The following is a 14578-nucleotide window of genomic DNA, read 5'->3' as shown; positions in this document are numbered from 1 at the left end:
GAGGATAAATATTTTTACAGTCTCCTATCAGGCTGTCTTCATAGAAGGCAGCTGGTTTACTTACCAAGAGGTGAAAATGCTGCCATTACAATAATTCTCTGTATACGAGTTGCACAGTGATTTAAATGCAAAAATACTGGATTTTCTCTTAGGATGTGATTTGATTTGAGCTCGGCACTGTGCCTGATCTTAATATAAGGCCTAAATTACTTGATCTTTAATTTCACTTTTAGAAAAATATGTTACTCCTTTTTTGGAGTCATGTATATATTTTGTGTGTGTGTGAAAATGAAGTGAGACATTATACTGCATTTCGTTAGAGCTACTAAAGCGACTGCTTTAAGTCCCCCCACCCTCACCGTAAATCGAGATTAGAGCCATTCCTTTAGTAACTCATCAGGATCTTAACTATTATTTATCACACAGATGGAAAAGCTTGTTCTCTAATGTCTCAGTGACAGGCAGAAAAGATGGATATCCAGGTAGAAATGTACCTATCTGTGGTTTTTAGTCTTTTTCAGCAGATATTACTTTTTATTCTACTATGTTCCCTTCATCTCATCATTATGTTATTTCACCCTTGTCTTCCTGGTTACCTAGGATCCTGGACTTTTTCATCCTTTTTCCACCATTAGACTTGCTATCCTGCGTTTCATTCTGTTGGAATCTGAAGCTTAGGTAAAATGTAGACATGAAAGTAGTAAGTGTGATTAACACGTCAGTCAGTTAACATGTTTGTATTTTACAAGAGATAGAAATCTGACTCCACTCTAAGAAATGTTTATTTTGGGGAATTTTCAGCACTAGGCTAGTTGATGCATCCATTTATTTAGTCACTGAAAATCAATTTCTAGCAGGGCTAACTTGATATGGAATGGACAGCTGTGCTCACAGACCCTTGCAGAGGCTCTCCTTGTTTACTCTTGATAGCTGAACCATTTTTAACTGGGAGCAGTCTCATATCCTATGGTGCAAATACTCCTCTGACATATGAAGCTCACCAACTTGAAATCCATATCAAGGTGCAAATGTCTAAAGCCCTCCCCCGGGTTGGGGTCAGGAAGGGTGAAGAGCTCTGTGATTTTGCCCAAGACTGGACCTGGCCTTGGAGAACTCACACCCACTGCGTCTTTTATCAGTCCTGGCATGGAATTTAAAAATCACACCCATTTATCACATCAGAACTCTGAGGAAGAGATGTAAGGTGGTTCCTGCCCGCCCACCGCCCCCAAGCCTTCCGAGTTATGGAATGGTAGCAAAGGTGCCTTAGAGATACGTGAGCTCCTGTTTCCAGAGGGGAGGCCTTCTAGTCAGCCGACTGGTACGTGGGGGGCCAGGTAAATGCTGCCAGGTCGTAGCCAATGGCGATTTAATTCCAGGTCTTAGGATTTCCTCTCTCTGCTCTTGGAGTTTGTGGAAGCCAGCAGGTTATAGCCAGACCCCTGACCTCTCGAGCAATTCAGAAATGAGCATTTGTCCACAACACCCCATCTAAATGAGGAGTCACAAACTCAGATGCCCACAGAAGTCAGTCCTGAGAACAGGAGAAACTGCCTAGGTCTGTGGCAATTAGGGAGTGTGTGCTCAGGTGAAGGGCCTGTTCTCTAGTAGAGTTGCCTTGCGAGAATGTGGGCCCAGGATTGTCAGATCACCGAAGATTTTAAGAGAAAGTGGAAATCTGTGTTTAATGTGAAATAAATTGGCAGCTAATTAAAAATTTTTTAAAAGTCTGGCTGGGAATGGTTGGACAATTTGAAATGGGCCAAATGAAGCATGCCTTTTGGCTGTTTATGGCCTGTGGTGGTTGAAACCAGGGAGACTGACGTTTAGAGCCTACTTGTGAATTTAGGTCGGAGTCATAGCTTCACCCTTGCTCTCAGCTGCAGAATTGCCTTTTTACGTGTGATTTTCTGTCAGGTTGTTACTGCGGATTTGTCAGAAGCAGCATTTCCCTACCCTAGGCCTGTTCCCCCGGCACCTTTCTTTTTAATGTTAGATGCACAATTCTTAGCATGAGAGTAGTTGCAAGAATGGGTAGGTTTTGATCAGAAAATCGTGCAGTTAGGAATATTGTAATTGTGAAGTCAGTTAGCTCTGAGCCTTGGTGGTGTCAACTGCCCCTTGGTGGCATTGTGCTAGGGCAGTCAGGCCAGTCCAGCTCCTAGGGAACCCCGGAATGGGAGCCCGTGGTATCTGCTGCAAGGGTTTCATGAGCAAATGGCATTAAGTCTGCTCCCTCACAGCCTGCACTTGGTCACACTGGATTGTTAATGAAGCAGATTCCAAAAGAGCCTACTTGGAAATGCAATATGAACTGTGATTCCAGAAGTTGGGGACAGTGGGCAGTGTCACAAATGTCATGGTACTAGTGCTCACCTTATGTCTGTGGGTGACTTCGAAAGGAGCATCATCCTCTTCCTGTTTTTACGCCCACCATACCCTACTTTGGTAAGAAGGAATAGGTGGTATGCTTCTTCTTTTCGGTAGGACACAGGGGCTCCGAAAGCTGAAGTGATATTCCTGAGGTCGTCAGCTGGCACAGTCTGGATTTGAACCCTTGTCTCCTAGTCTTGGGCCATCTTGGCTCCTGGTACGGTGGGTCCTCCTGTTCATTGGCTTTTCAGTTCTGCACCTCCTGTATGACTTCTTTTTACTTTTTTTGTTTTTATTTCCTTTTTTACATTTCTGTATTTTTTTCCCCGTGTTCTCATACAGGGGAAGAAGGTGCTCATACTCAGAAGAGGGTGCTGCCAAGGGCTGTCTAGAGGGAGGGTGTCCAGGCCCCTAGCTGGTCCTGTCCCTGACCTTTCTGGCTGTTCCTTCTGCCTCCACCCCTTACCACATGGCCCGCCTGCCCTCTGTGCCACTGGCCAGTGTGTGCCCACATTGCTTTGTCTCTTGAAACACTGCAGGCAGGGCTGACCAAGAAGCAATGGAAAATGCAGTAGGATAAGCGTTGAGTGAGGGAATCACGGGACAGATGGAATCAATGGAAGGAAGAGCTTGAAGGCAGCTGCTTAGCAAGTGGGACGTGGGCATGGAAGGCTGAACTGTTGGAGGTGTGAATCCGCTCTCTGCTTCTTACCCCTTGACCACCACAGCAAGTCACTTAGTCTCCCTGTTCCTGGGCCTCCTGATATGTAAAATGAAGACTATACTTACATCAGAGGTTTATGATAAGCATGAAATGAGCAATTTATTTAAAATAATTGGCATTAGAAGATAGTGCTACTACTATGGTGGCTGCTGCTCTTAACATTCTGATTTTTTATGTTTCTGAATTTCTAATCTAAGTTACTTCAATTTGTGGCCTGAGGTAATTTCAGACTGGGCCCCTGTTGAGGTAGGAGATATTTAACAGAAGGAAATGAAGGAGAATGGTAGAGCAGGCAGTAAAGTTCTGGGGCCAGGTAAGCAGTTTCCCAGAGATGCTACCTGCCTAGTCAGCTTGTCAGCCTCAGGTCCTTGGAGCAAGTGTCTCATCCATGGGAGTGAGTTTCTAACGGTTTCCTCAGTACTGACTGAATACTCTGAGGCAGTGTACCTTTGGGATTAAGGATGTGGGAGCCAAATCAGGGAGACAGATCTCAACTCTGCTACCTCCTAACTGCAGGCACTTAGGCAGGTTTAAAACCTCTCTTTGCCACAGCTTTTTGTTTGTAAAAAGGAAATAATAACGGTACTTTCTTTGTGGGATTGTTAGGAAAACAAAATAGTAAAAAGATGTTTTAACATATAACTGTTGAATGAATGTTGGCTGATGTTATTGGTCTAGAAAAGAAACTTCTAAGATGGTTGACTGACCTTTTGATGCTTTTAGTTCTGGAAGCTTAAGGCTGTATTGAACTGTTCAGGAAATGTCTTTGGGGACACTGTTCTCAGCACAATTGGGTAATGCTGTAGGTTCCTTCTTGGGCAATAACCTATAAATCCTGGATCTACCACCAGCAGTAGAGAAATTTATCTTCCACTATGGCACACTGTCAAGCATAACTCTAAATTTAGTTTGGGAGTTGTGTTGACAAGTACTTTTTTTAGAAAAACAATCACAATGAAGGTCCTCAACATCCCCCTCTGTCAACATCTCCCCAGCACTGTGCAAAGAAAGGCAGAAATTATGGTGTCAGATTATTAATGGTGTACCAGTCTTGTTACTTCAGACAGAATAATTCCATTACCTCAGCAGGCTGACCCTCTTTATTCAGCCTAGAGCCAAGGACCTACCAACTTCTAAACAGAAGAGAACTGAACACTGATGAAAGTAGATTATTATTGGCTGCATGAGTTCAAGGAGAGCAGAGAGTCCAGAAATAGATCCATACATATCTGGTAAACTGGTTTTTAACAAAGGCACCAAAGCAATTCAATAGAGGAAATAAAAGTCTCTATAACAAATGGTGCTGGAGCAGCTGGATAAAAATGGACATCCAACCTTCATCAAAATTAACTCAAAATGGATCATAAACCTCAATGTGAAACCTAAAACTCTAAAATTTCTAAAAGAAAATAAAAGAGAAAATCTTTGCTACCTCGGGATAGGCAAAGGTTTCAGCACTGAATGCGTGAACCGTAAAATAAAAAACTCAAAAATTATACTTCATCAAAATCAAAAACCTTTGCTCTTCTCAGATACCATTAAGAAAATGACAAGACAGCATAGACAATGCACATATAAAGGACTTGTATCCAGGATCTATAAAGAACAGCTTAAGAAGAAGTCAACCCAATAAAAAGATAGGCAAAAGATTTATACATACAATTCATAAGAGATGAATGGCCAGTAAATTCAGGAGAAAATGCTCAACATCATTAGTTGTCAGGCCATTGCAAATTAAAACTACCATAAGATACCACTACCTACCCACTGGAATGTCTGGAATTCAAACAAACAAACAAACAAAAACAAACAAATGTGTGGCGTATCTAGAGATCGTATACAATAGTGAGAGAGTAAAATAACCGCTTTTGAAAACAGATCAGAGGTTCATTAACATCCATTAATATACAATCTAGCCATTCTACCACTAGGTGAAATGAAAATGTATGTTTGCACAAAGACTCCTATACAAATATTTATTTCATTTTTATTTCTAATGTCAAAAACTGAAAACAACCCAAATGTCTATCAACAGGTGAAAGGATAAATCATGGTAGAGCCCCATAATAGAATACTACTCGGCAATAAAAAAGACACTATTGACCCACGCAACAACACGAGCGAACCTCAGAATGATTAAGGTGGTTACCAGAAGCAAGGCAGAAAGGAATATATTCTATATCATTCCATTTATATAAAATTTTAGCGGCAAACTAATCTGTAGTGACAGAAAGCAGATAGTGGTTGCCTTAGGATGGTGGGAGGGGGTGAAAGAAGGAATTCTTTAATAGTCACAAGGAAACTTTTGGGGGTATTGGAAATATGCTCTTGCTTTTGGTGATGGTTTCACAGGTGTTAAAAATATGTCGACATTGATCAAGCTGTACACTTTAAATATATGCAGTTCAAATCCATCTGGGGGCTGTACTTGGCCACAAATGACCTCACATTGCTAGGACAGGTGGAATCCTGCTCAGATCTGTAGAAAATAAATATTTTAAGTGACTCTGAATTTTATTTTCCTGACTGCAGCCCATACATTCAGTATCGAGGATATGGACACCGATAAAAGTTATAAATAGGCAGTAATATGAAGACAAAGTGTATGATAAGAGAGGAAAGTGTAAATAGTAGGCTAACTATAACAGCTGTCATCAGAGGTACATAGTAAGAGGAGTTTTTGCTGAACTATGACTGATCTTGTCCTGTTGCCAGAAACACTCATGGAGTGCCTCCTGGTAGCTCAGGCTCTTGAGAGTATTAACCATTGTAAATCTGAAAGCATGGGTACGCTATCTTTTCCATCTCTTGCACACAGTGTGATTTGTTTATCAGTTAGACGTTACCTAGGAAATGGCTGTATGAGCATTTCTTATTGGTTCTCTTTCCTTCATTGTGTTAGCCTTGGATTTTAATCAGAATTGATATGTCTTTGAGCAGTCTGCCATGTTCTATTCTGTCTATTACACTTCTTTACATTTTCCACCTCAAAAAGGTGCTTTTCAGCTTGAGTCTCCTAAGACCATCACAGTGTTCCTGAAGCAGATAGAGGCATTAGACTCGCTGCCATTTGATAAGGAAACAAATATTCCTCCAGACTGCATGATATCAGTGTCAGGCACACACACAGATGGAACCAGGTCTTTTGACAACTGTTTGAGGGCTCTTACTGTCTTGTGGATTATCCTCCTGAAGTACCACAGAACTTGAGACATGAAAGTCTGCCTTCAGAAAAAGCTAATGTAACTGGGTCAGTTCTCTGATTGAGAAAATAGGACCCAGAGACTCAGTCAAACAGAAGATTCCGAATAAACTTCAAGTCTAGGATTTTCCACACTCTACGGAATGGGAGTGGGAGTGAACTCTACACTCCCTCCCCCCACATACCCGCCATTTTCCCATTGGCCTTGGAGATTCCAACATGACATGTGCTGTGAAAACCTACTTTAGGTGGCTGCTGGGTTCTGGTAATAAAAATGGAGAAGAGAAAGGAAATGAGGTGGGGAGGAAGGGGGAGAAAAAAGGAAGGAAATGTGTTCATTCCTCTCCATCCCCCAGTCTAATTTAGTGGCATCTGTGTATTTAAGGATACTGGTATTTTCCAAAGATAGATGTTGCTGGGTCAAGGTTGAGTAGTTTGCTATTCCAATGAATCTGTGTTTGACCTTATTTATTTAATCTGTTGGCACTTGTTTTTCCATCTGGAATGTGAAAATGCAGCACTTCAAATTTAGCATCTCTTTTTCTCTGAGATTTTGAGAGCACTTGCTTATCTATTGAAGAAAGAAAAGAAACTTTTCCAAAAGTTGTTTAACCTTTTAAAGTAAATATATTTTTTTCATTCATTTCCCTAAGTATAATATGGACAATGCAGTCCTCATAACATTTCTGTTTTTCTGTTTATCGGTTAGCTAATGGAGAGAATCATACCGAATGCCTTTTTACTTGCCAAGGTTTGAAAAAAATGCTCCTGTTTATACAGTGCTCACAATACCTCCTAGTACAGGACAGCGTTCGTTCAAGAGTGCGCTCCTCCAGCAATGAGAGCTCCCCCTGTAAATCACTTGGGCTCCATCCTCCCATCACGTAAGCAGTGCCGTTACTTTGAAATAGTCTGCCTGTGACCAGAATATTGGTTTTTGGTGACGAAGTCACACGTTTGACTGAATTGTTAGGGCAACATTTGATACTTTTCTAGGAAGTAGTTTGGGGCCTTTGTGTAAAAATTCTTAATTCTTAAATAATCCTATTAAAGTGGGCTCTCTGGTCATTGCAGCCCCCATGGACTCAGTACAGGGTCTTTGCCCTTCTTTCCAGGCAGGGGCAGAACACAAAAATCAGGCTGACTCGGGGCACTCGTGAAGGCCAGCTGCTTCAGGCGGGACCCTGGACTTCCTCCTTTATTTTCTGCGTCAGGACTTTCCAAAGAGAGAGTATGTATACAGAGAAGGCTAGAAGAGGAACAGCTGAGTTAACGCTCTTGCTGTTGAGAGCTGTGGTCTCCCGCACATCCCCACTTCAGCTAGTGAGAAGCAACGTTGATGCAAGTTAGTGTTGCCATGAGGTTCTGCCTACTGTCCTTCTATTTTACCTAACTCTAGCCCCCTTCCATTGGACTTCCCCGAACACCACCCAGCTCCCATGTGAGCGCCCATCCTCTGAGCACGACACCTCATGCTGATTGCAGCGGTAGCTCTGGCCACACTGCAGTGTAATTTTCTGTCTACTTATCTCCCAGCATAGACTGTAAATTCTTGGAAGACTTAAGGCTCATTGTCCTGCCAGCACTGAATAGAGCCTGGCTTGTAGCAGGAACTTAATAAACATATGTTGAATGAATGAATTCAGGCATGCATGAGGCCGCTGGCTGTACCAGGTCATAAATAGGCCAGTACCATACTTAGAAAAGGGGTGTATACAGCTGTGGTATTATAAACTTGTACACCTGAAATTTATATAATGTTATCAACCAACATTACTCCCCATAAATTTAATAAAAAAAGAAAAGAAAAAAATGGTGTAACCAAGAGGAGTTTATCTTTCAAGGAATCCTAAACAGAGATTTCCTGGGACCTTGCTATGGACATTTTTATATACCTGTGGGAGAAATACAGCTAGTAATGAGAACTTGTCCCAGACCACTCCCCTCCATTCATAGCCTTGAGTTTTTTTTCTCTTTCGTGCTGTGGTGCTAGTGCTGTATGTGAACAGGTGACATGCAGGTGAGGCAGCCTATATACATCTGGCTCCTTTGACCATCACTCCTGATTTTTGTATGATACATATCAATGTTCATAAGAAATATGTGTGTGTTATTACATGAATGGATATTGTACATATCACACTGCAACTTCTTCAGTCAACATGTTTTTCAGATCTACAGTATACATAATATTAATGTCCATCATATAAATTCATGTGTTATAGTCACTTGTTGATGGGCATTTGGGTAGGTTCCAGTTTTTTTTTTTTTAATTACAAAGCTGTTAGAATGAACAGTGTTGTACCATCATGGTAATGTGTAATGTATGCAGATGGTGTTACTCTAGGGTAAATATCCAGGAGAGGAATTTGGGATAGCAACCTGTTTATGTTCTCAGAATGTCACCATACTTGATATCTTCAAAATTATCAGTTTTTCATTCTACTGGGTGAAAAATGATCTCTCATTTTTTTTTTTTTTTGCTTTCTCTTGATTATTGGTGAAGTTGATTATACTTCTTAATATTTATTGTCTGTTTGTGTTTTCTGTTTTATAAACTGCTTCTTTATATATCCTTTGCCCATTTTTCTGTTGTCTTTTTCTTACTGGTTTTTAGATGGTGTTTATATGTTCTGAGTATGAATCTTGTATACAAGTAGCAAAGAATTTCTCTTAATATGTAGTTTTTCTTTTTAATTACAAGAAAATTACTTCTCCTATTAGAAGACCCCTGCTTCCCACGCCCACCTTCCGGTATGGTATAATCAAAGTTATCAATCCTTTATGGGATTCTGGTGGTTTTGTTTTATTGGAGGAGATGGGGGCTTAAGAAAGCCTTACTGCCCTGATACTATAAAGATGTTTGTCTATATCTTTTTATTTTCTTTTAATATATATAAAGAATTAAAATTGTTTATATATATTTAAAATTGGATCTTTAATTCATCTAGAATTTATTTTCATGTTTGATATGAGGTAGGGATCCAATTTTGTTGTTCACAAATGAATATGCAACTTTCTTGACACCGTTTCAAAGGCCACCTCCGTCATACACCAAATTCCCATAGGTGCATGTCTGTCTCTGGACTTGGGCCAGTTATGTTCCATTCTGTGGATCTGTTGGTCCTTCTGTTCTAGTGTCATACTTTTTATTTTCTGTAAAACAATGTCTTAATGTTTGACCACCCTTTTTTTCTGGGATTTTTAAAGTGGCTTTGACTAATGTTGTATCCGTAGTACTCAATATGAATTTCAACATTACTTTGCCAAATTTAATGAAAAATCCTGTTGTATTATTGAGTGAGGTTGCATTTAATTTATTAATTTTGAGAGAATTGGCTCCTTTTAACTATTGAATCATCTCTTCCATTTCATTTTTCTACTTTCATGTTTTCCTTTAGTGCTGTAGTGAATTTTTGTAATCTTCTCCATAAGGATCTTGTAAAATTTTTTTTTAGGGTCATTCCTTTATATTTTATGAGTTTTGTTGCTGTTTTAAGGATTTATATTTATTTTCTAAGTTTTTTACTGCATAAAAAGCTAATGGTATTTGAAAATTGGTTTCATTGGACTGTAACCTTGCTGAGTTCTTAAAAATTGGTTTTTTTTTTTTTCATTTGATTGTTTCGTGTATACTATGTAATGGCAGTTTGTCTCCTTTTTCCAATTCTAATATTTCTTTTTTCTTGTCTTATTTATTAGCCAACATTTTCAATACAATATTTAATGGATTGCTGCTAATTTTGGAAGGACGAATTGACTATTCAAGTTCTTTTTTGCTAAGAATGTTTTTTAAATCACAAATAGGTGTTGAATTTTGAGTACTTTTTCTTGTATATACTAAGATGTTTCTTTTTCGTTAAGATGTTCATATTTTGAATTAATCAGTAATTTAATATCGAGGCATCCTTGCATTCTTGGGATAAACCTTACTTGGCCAGAGCGTATTATTCTTTTAATCCATTGCTGGTTCCCACTTACTACTTCATTTAGGATTTTTTTTTTTTCCTTCATTTAGGACTTCTGTTATCTATGCTTGTAAGTGACATTGGTCTAAAGTCTCGGTCTTTATGTACCATATTAAATGAGTTGTGTTGCTTTTCTTTTTTTTGTGCTCTGGAGTACTGGTCATAATGTAGGAATTATTTGCTTCTTTAAGTTTTAGTAGAGCTTATCTACAAAATTGAGGCTGTTGCCTTTTGGAGAGGCAGTAAGTGTATGTTCTCTGTTAAGATAGTGGACTTCGGAGCCAGACGTTCTGGGCGCATCAGCTGTGAAACTAGGACAAGTTACTTTAGTTCTTTGGCTCCAGTTTTTTCATATGTAAAATAAACATAACATTAATACCTATCTCATAGAGTTATAAGGATTAGCTTAGTTAATATATATAAAAAGCATTTAAAAAGTGTCTAGCACTTAGTGCTACAATAGATGTTTGTTGTTTCTATCATTATCATCATCATCATCACCATCATCATTATTATTATTCAGTTTTTTTCCTCTGCCATCTCAAGTATTTTTACAGTTTGTTTTTGGAACATTTTTCAAAATTTGTATTTCTAGAAAATTGCCTATTTTATCCAGGCTTTCAAATCAACTACATTAAGGTTGTTCATGTTACTTTCATATGATTTTTAAAAATCGCTAATCCATCTGTGCTATGTGTTTTGTTATACTGCTAATGTTTGTGTTCTTGCTTTTTGTCTCTTAAGATAGCTTGCCAAAAGTTTGTTTCATCTTTTTAAGAAACCTGCATTTGATTTATAGATCAAGTCTGTCAATTTGCTTTTTAGTTCATTAAGTTCTCATATTTAGTGGGTCTTTCTATTTTGTTCACACTCAGTTCTGGGGGGTGGGTAAGTGAGGTTTATGTTTGTTCAGTTTTTGTTGTTGGAATCTCATATTTTGCTGTTTTGTTTTCAAACTGTAAGAGGCAAATGGTCATTTATGTAAGGAGCTGGCAAAGTTAGTTTGCATAGAAGTATGTTCTGCATGGCACTTTTCCATCCTGTATCTTTTTTAAAAGGCTTATATTTTAAAATAATATTTTAGTTTTAGGTGTACAGCATAGTGACTAGACACATATAATTTACGATGCGTTCCCCTGATTAGTACCCACCTGGCACTATACAGTTATTACAGTATTATTTACTGTATTCCCTATGCTATACTTCACATCCCTGTGGCTGTTTTCTAATTACTAATTTGTGCTTCTTAATCTCACCTTTTCACCCACCTCCCACAACTCCCCTCCCATTTAGCAATCTCCAGTTTGTTTTCTGTATCTATGAATCTGTTTTTGTGTTGTTTGCTCATCTATTTTGTTCTTTAGATTCCACATGTAAGTGAAATCATATGGTATTTGTCTTTCACCCAGCATAATACCCTCTAGGTCCATCTGCACCATTGCAAATGGTAAGATTTCATTTTTTTATGGCTGAATAATATTCCATTGTACATATATACCATAACTTTTTATCCAATCATCTGTCGATGGGTACTTAGGTTGCTTCCATATCTTGGCTATTGTAAATAGTGTCGAAGTGAAATAGGGGTACATATATCTTTTCGAATTAGTGTTTTGGTTTTTTTAAGATAAATACCCAGAAGTACAATTGCTGGGTCATATGGTAGTTCTGTTTTTAATTTTTTGAGGAACCTCTAAACTGTTTTTCATAGGGACTATACCAGTTTGCATTCTTAACCTATGGTGCATGAGGGTTCCCTTTTCTCCACATACTCGCCAATATTGTTTTTTGATTTATTGATGATAGCCATTCTGACAGGTGTGAGATGATATCTCATTGTGGTTTTAATTTGCATTTCTCTGATGACTAGTGACCTTGAGCATCTTTTCATGTGTCTCTTGTCCATCTGTATGTCCTCTTTGGAGAAATACCTATTCAAGTCTTCTGCCCATTTTTCAATTAGATTGTTTTTGTTTGTTTGTTTGTTTTTGAGATCGTACAAGTCCTTTATAAATTTTGGATATTAACCGCTTATCAGATATATCACTGGCTCCTCTTTGGAGAAATACCTATTCAAGTCTTCTGCCCGTTTTTCAATTGGATTGTTTTTGTTTGTTTGTTTGTTTGTTTTTGAGGTCGTACAAGTCCTTTATAAATTTTGGATATTAACCACTTATCAGATATATCACTGGCTAATATCTTCTCCCCATTCAGTAGGTTGTCTTTTTGTTTTGCCGATGGTTTCCTTTGCTGTACAAAAACTTTTTAGTTTGATGTAGTCCCATTTGTTTATTTTTTCTTTTGTTCACATTGTATCTTATAGGTCTTAGGTGGCTTTCAGATTCTGGCCTAACCTACACTCTTCCAGGTAAGGACCTCTGATGGAGCCCTGATTATTTATAAGTGAGAAACAGTTTAGATTCTTTAAAGACCAAACCAGCAGGGAGTACTCTCAGAGTAAGCCTCTCATGGAGCAGACCAGGAGCATGGGTGACCCAGTGTGATGTCAGGTCTATGTGTCCACTGGCTAGGCTGCCATGGACACCTACACTGTTCAATTAAACACTCATCTAGGTGTTGTTGGGAGAGAATTTTGTAGAAGTAATTACTATCTATAATTCAGCTGACATTAAGTCAAGGAGATTATCCTTGATAATCTGAGTGCGCTTGATCCAGTCATTTGAAAGTTTTTAAGAGCAGAACTGAGGCTTCCCTGAGGAAGAAGAAATTCTGCCTGTGGACAGCAGCTTTAGCTCCCGCCTGAGTCCCAGCTTGCCCTTCCTAACAGTTGGCTCTGTGGATCTCTGACGTGCCTAGCCAGCCTCTACAGTCACATAAGCCGGTTCCTTGCAATACATCTCTTAATATTTTTCTACTGCTGATTCTCTTTCTCTGAGTAATACACGCAGAAATTACTGCCCTGAAATACTCCTTTATATTGAGTTTTAATTTTCATCCAAGTTGTATGTGTATATAATCCAAATAACCAGTTATTGTACAAAACTCATTAAAAAAATTATCCCTTCCCTAGAGGCAACTGATTATAACTCCTTTCAACTTTCACATCTCTAACACGCACATGTTGCTACGTCTTGCCTTTGAAGTTAAGGCATGATTTCTTGACTTCCCACTCTGTTTGGCCCTCTAATCATCTCCCATTGCCTGATAACCTCCCAATACATATGCATTGTTATTTTGGTTAGATCAACATTCAACATTGTTGTTATTAAGATTGTAAATGTTATTTATAGCTGAGCCCTGTAGTCTTGTATGATTTATCTTTTCCTTTCTTGTATTATGTTGTGCGATCCCTCATACTAATAAGTGAATATATAATATCAATTACATGCATGTAAATATGTGCGCACTCTAGGTCAGCTCCGCTGTTGTCAGTCTGCCATCCCATTCATTGTAATCCTGGGGATGCATATTACTTTTCTCTTAGGTTGTATGTCATTGGATCCCATGTTGTTATCTTTCCTGGTTTACTCTGTTGTTTTAGAGGAGCATACCCTTCAGTAGCTTCTTAAGAACAGATACAAGGAAGGCACATTTTTTGAGACTTTGAATGTCTGAAAATGTTGGCATTCTATTTTCATACTTTATTTGGTGGTTTGCCTCAGTGGAAATGAGTTTACTGTTAGAATTTTGAAGGCATAATTCAATGTCTTCTAATTCTAGTGTTGCTTTTGAGACATTTAATGTTATTCTAATGACCAATCCTTTTTTTCCCATTTTTTTCCTTTTAAAAAAAATTTTTTTAAAGCCCCGTTTTTCCACTCCGGAAGCTTGTGTGTTTAACATCTTCTGTTTGTTGTCAGTGTTCTGATGAAAGTTTACAGTTATTAGCCTTGGTGAGGATTTAACTCATGTCTTCAGTCCTGGGAGATTTTCTTAAATTATTTTATTAATGTTTTTTTCTTTCCTTTTTGCTGTTTTCTACATTTTTAGGCCTTCTTATTATTCAAATGTTGGACTTCCTGGACTGGTCTTCTAAATCTCCTATATTTTATTTTTTTGTGTTTTTCTTCTACTTTCTGGGAGATTCCCTCAACCTTATCTTCTGATGCTTTTGTTAAGTTGTTAATTTCTGTTACTATGTTTTTAAATTCTAAGAATTTTTTTCCTTATATGTTCTTTTTATAACATCCTTTTCTTGTATGACAGGTGCAATATCTCCTATTTATGGTAATGCTAATGATAATTTTAAAAAGTTTCTTCTCTCTGCATACCATTGTTGCCAAGCAACATTTTTTCTATTTGTTCAGGTCTCTATAGTATTAGATGGCTTCCCAAAAGTCTAGTGATTAT

At 38.3% G+C, this 14578-nt stretch overlaps 1 protein-coding gene across 1 annotated transcript in view; it reads left to right on the top strand.

Moving 5' to 3' along the window:
• TMEM163 (transmembrane protein 163) overlaps positions 1 to 14578 on the top strand; it is a 205239-nt gene that overhangs the window by 160458 nt on the left and 30203 nt on the right. The window lies entirely within an intron of this gene.

This window comes from Pteropus alecto, unplaced genomic scaffold (assembly GCF_000325575.1).
Source record: "Pteropus alecto unplaced genomic scaffold, ASM32557v1 scaffold3, whole genome shotgun sequence".
Classification (NCBI taxonomy): domain Eukaryota; kingdom Metazoa; phylum Chordata; class Mammalia; order Chiroptera; family Pteropodidae; genus Pteropus; species Pteropus alecto.
Note: the sequence above shows the minus strand (reverse complement) of the source record. Positions and strands in the feature narration are given on the sequence as shown.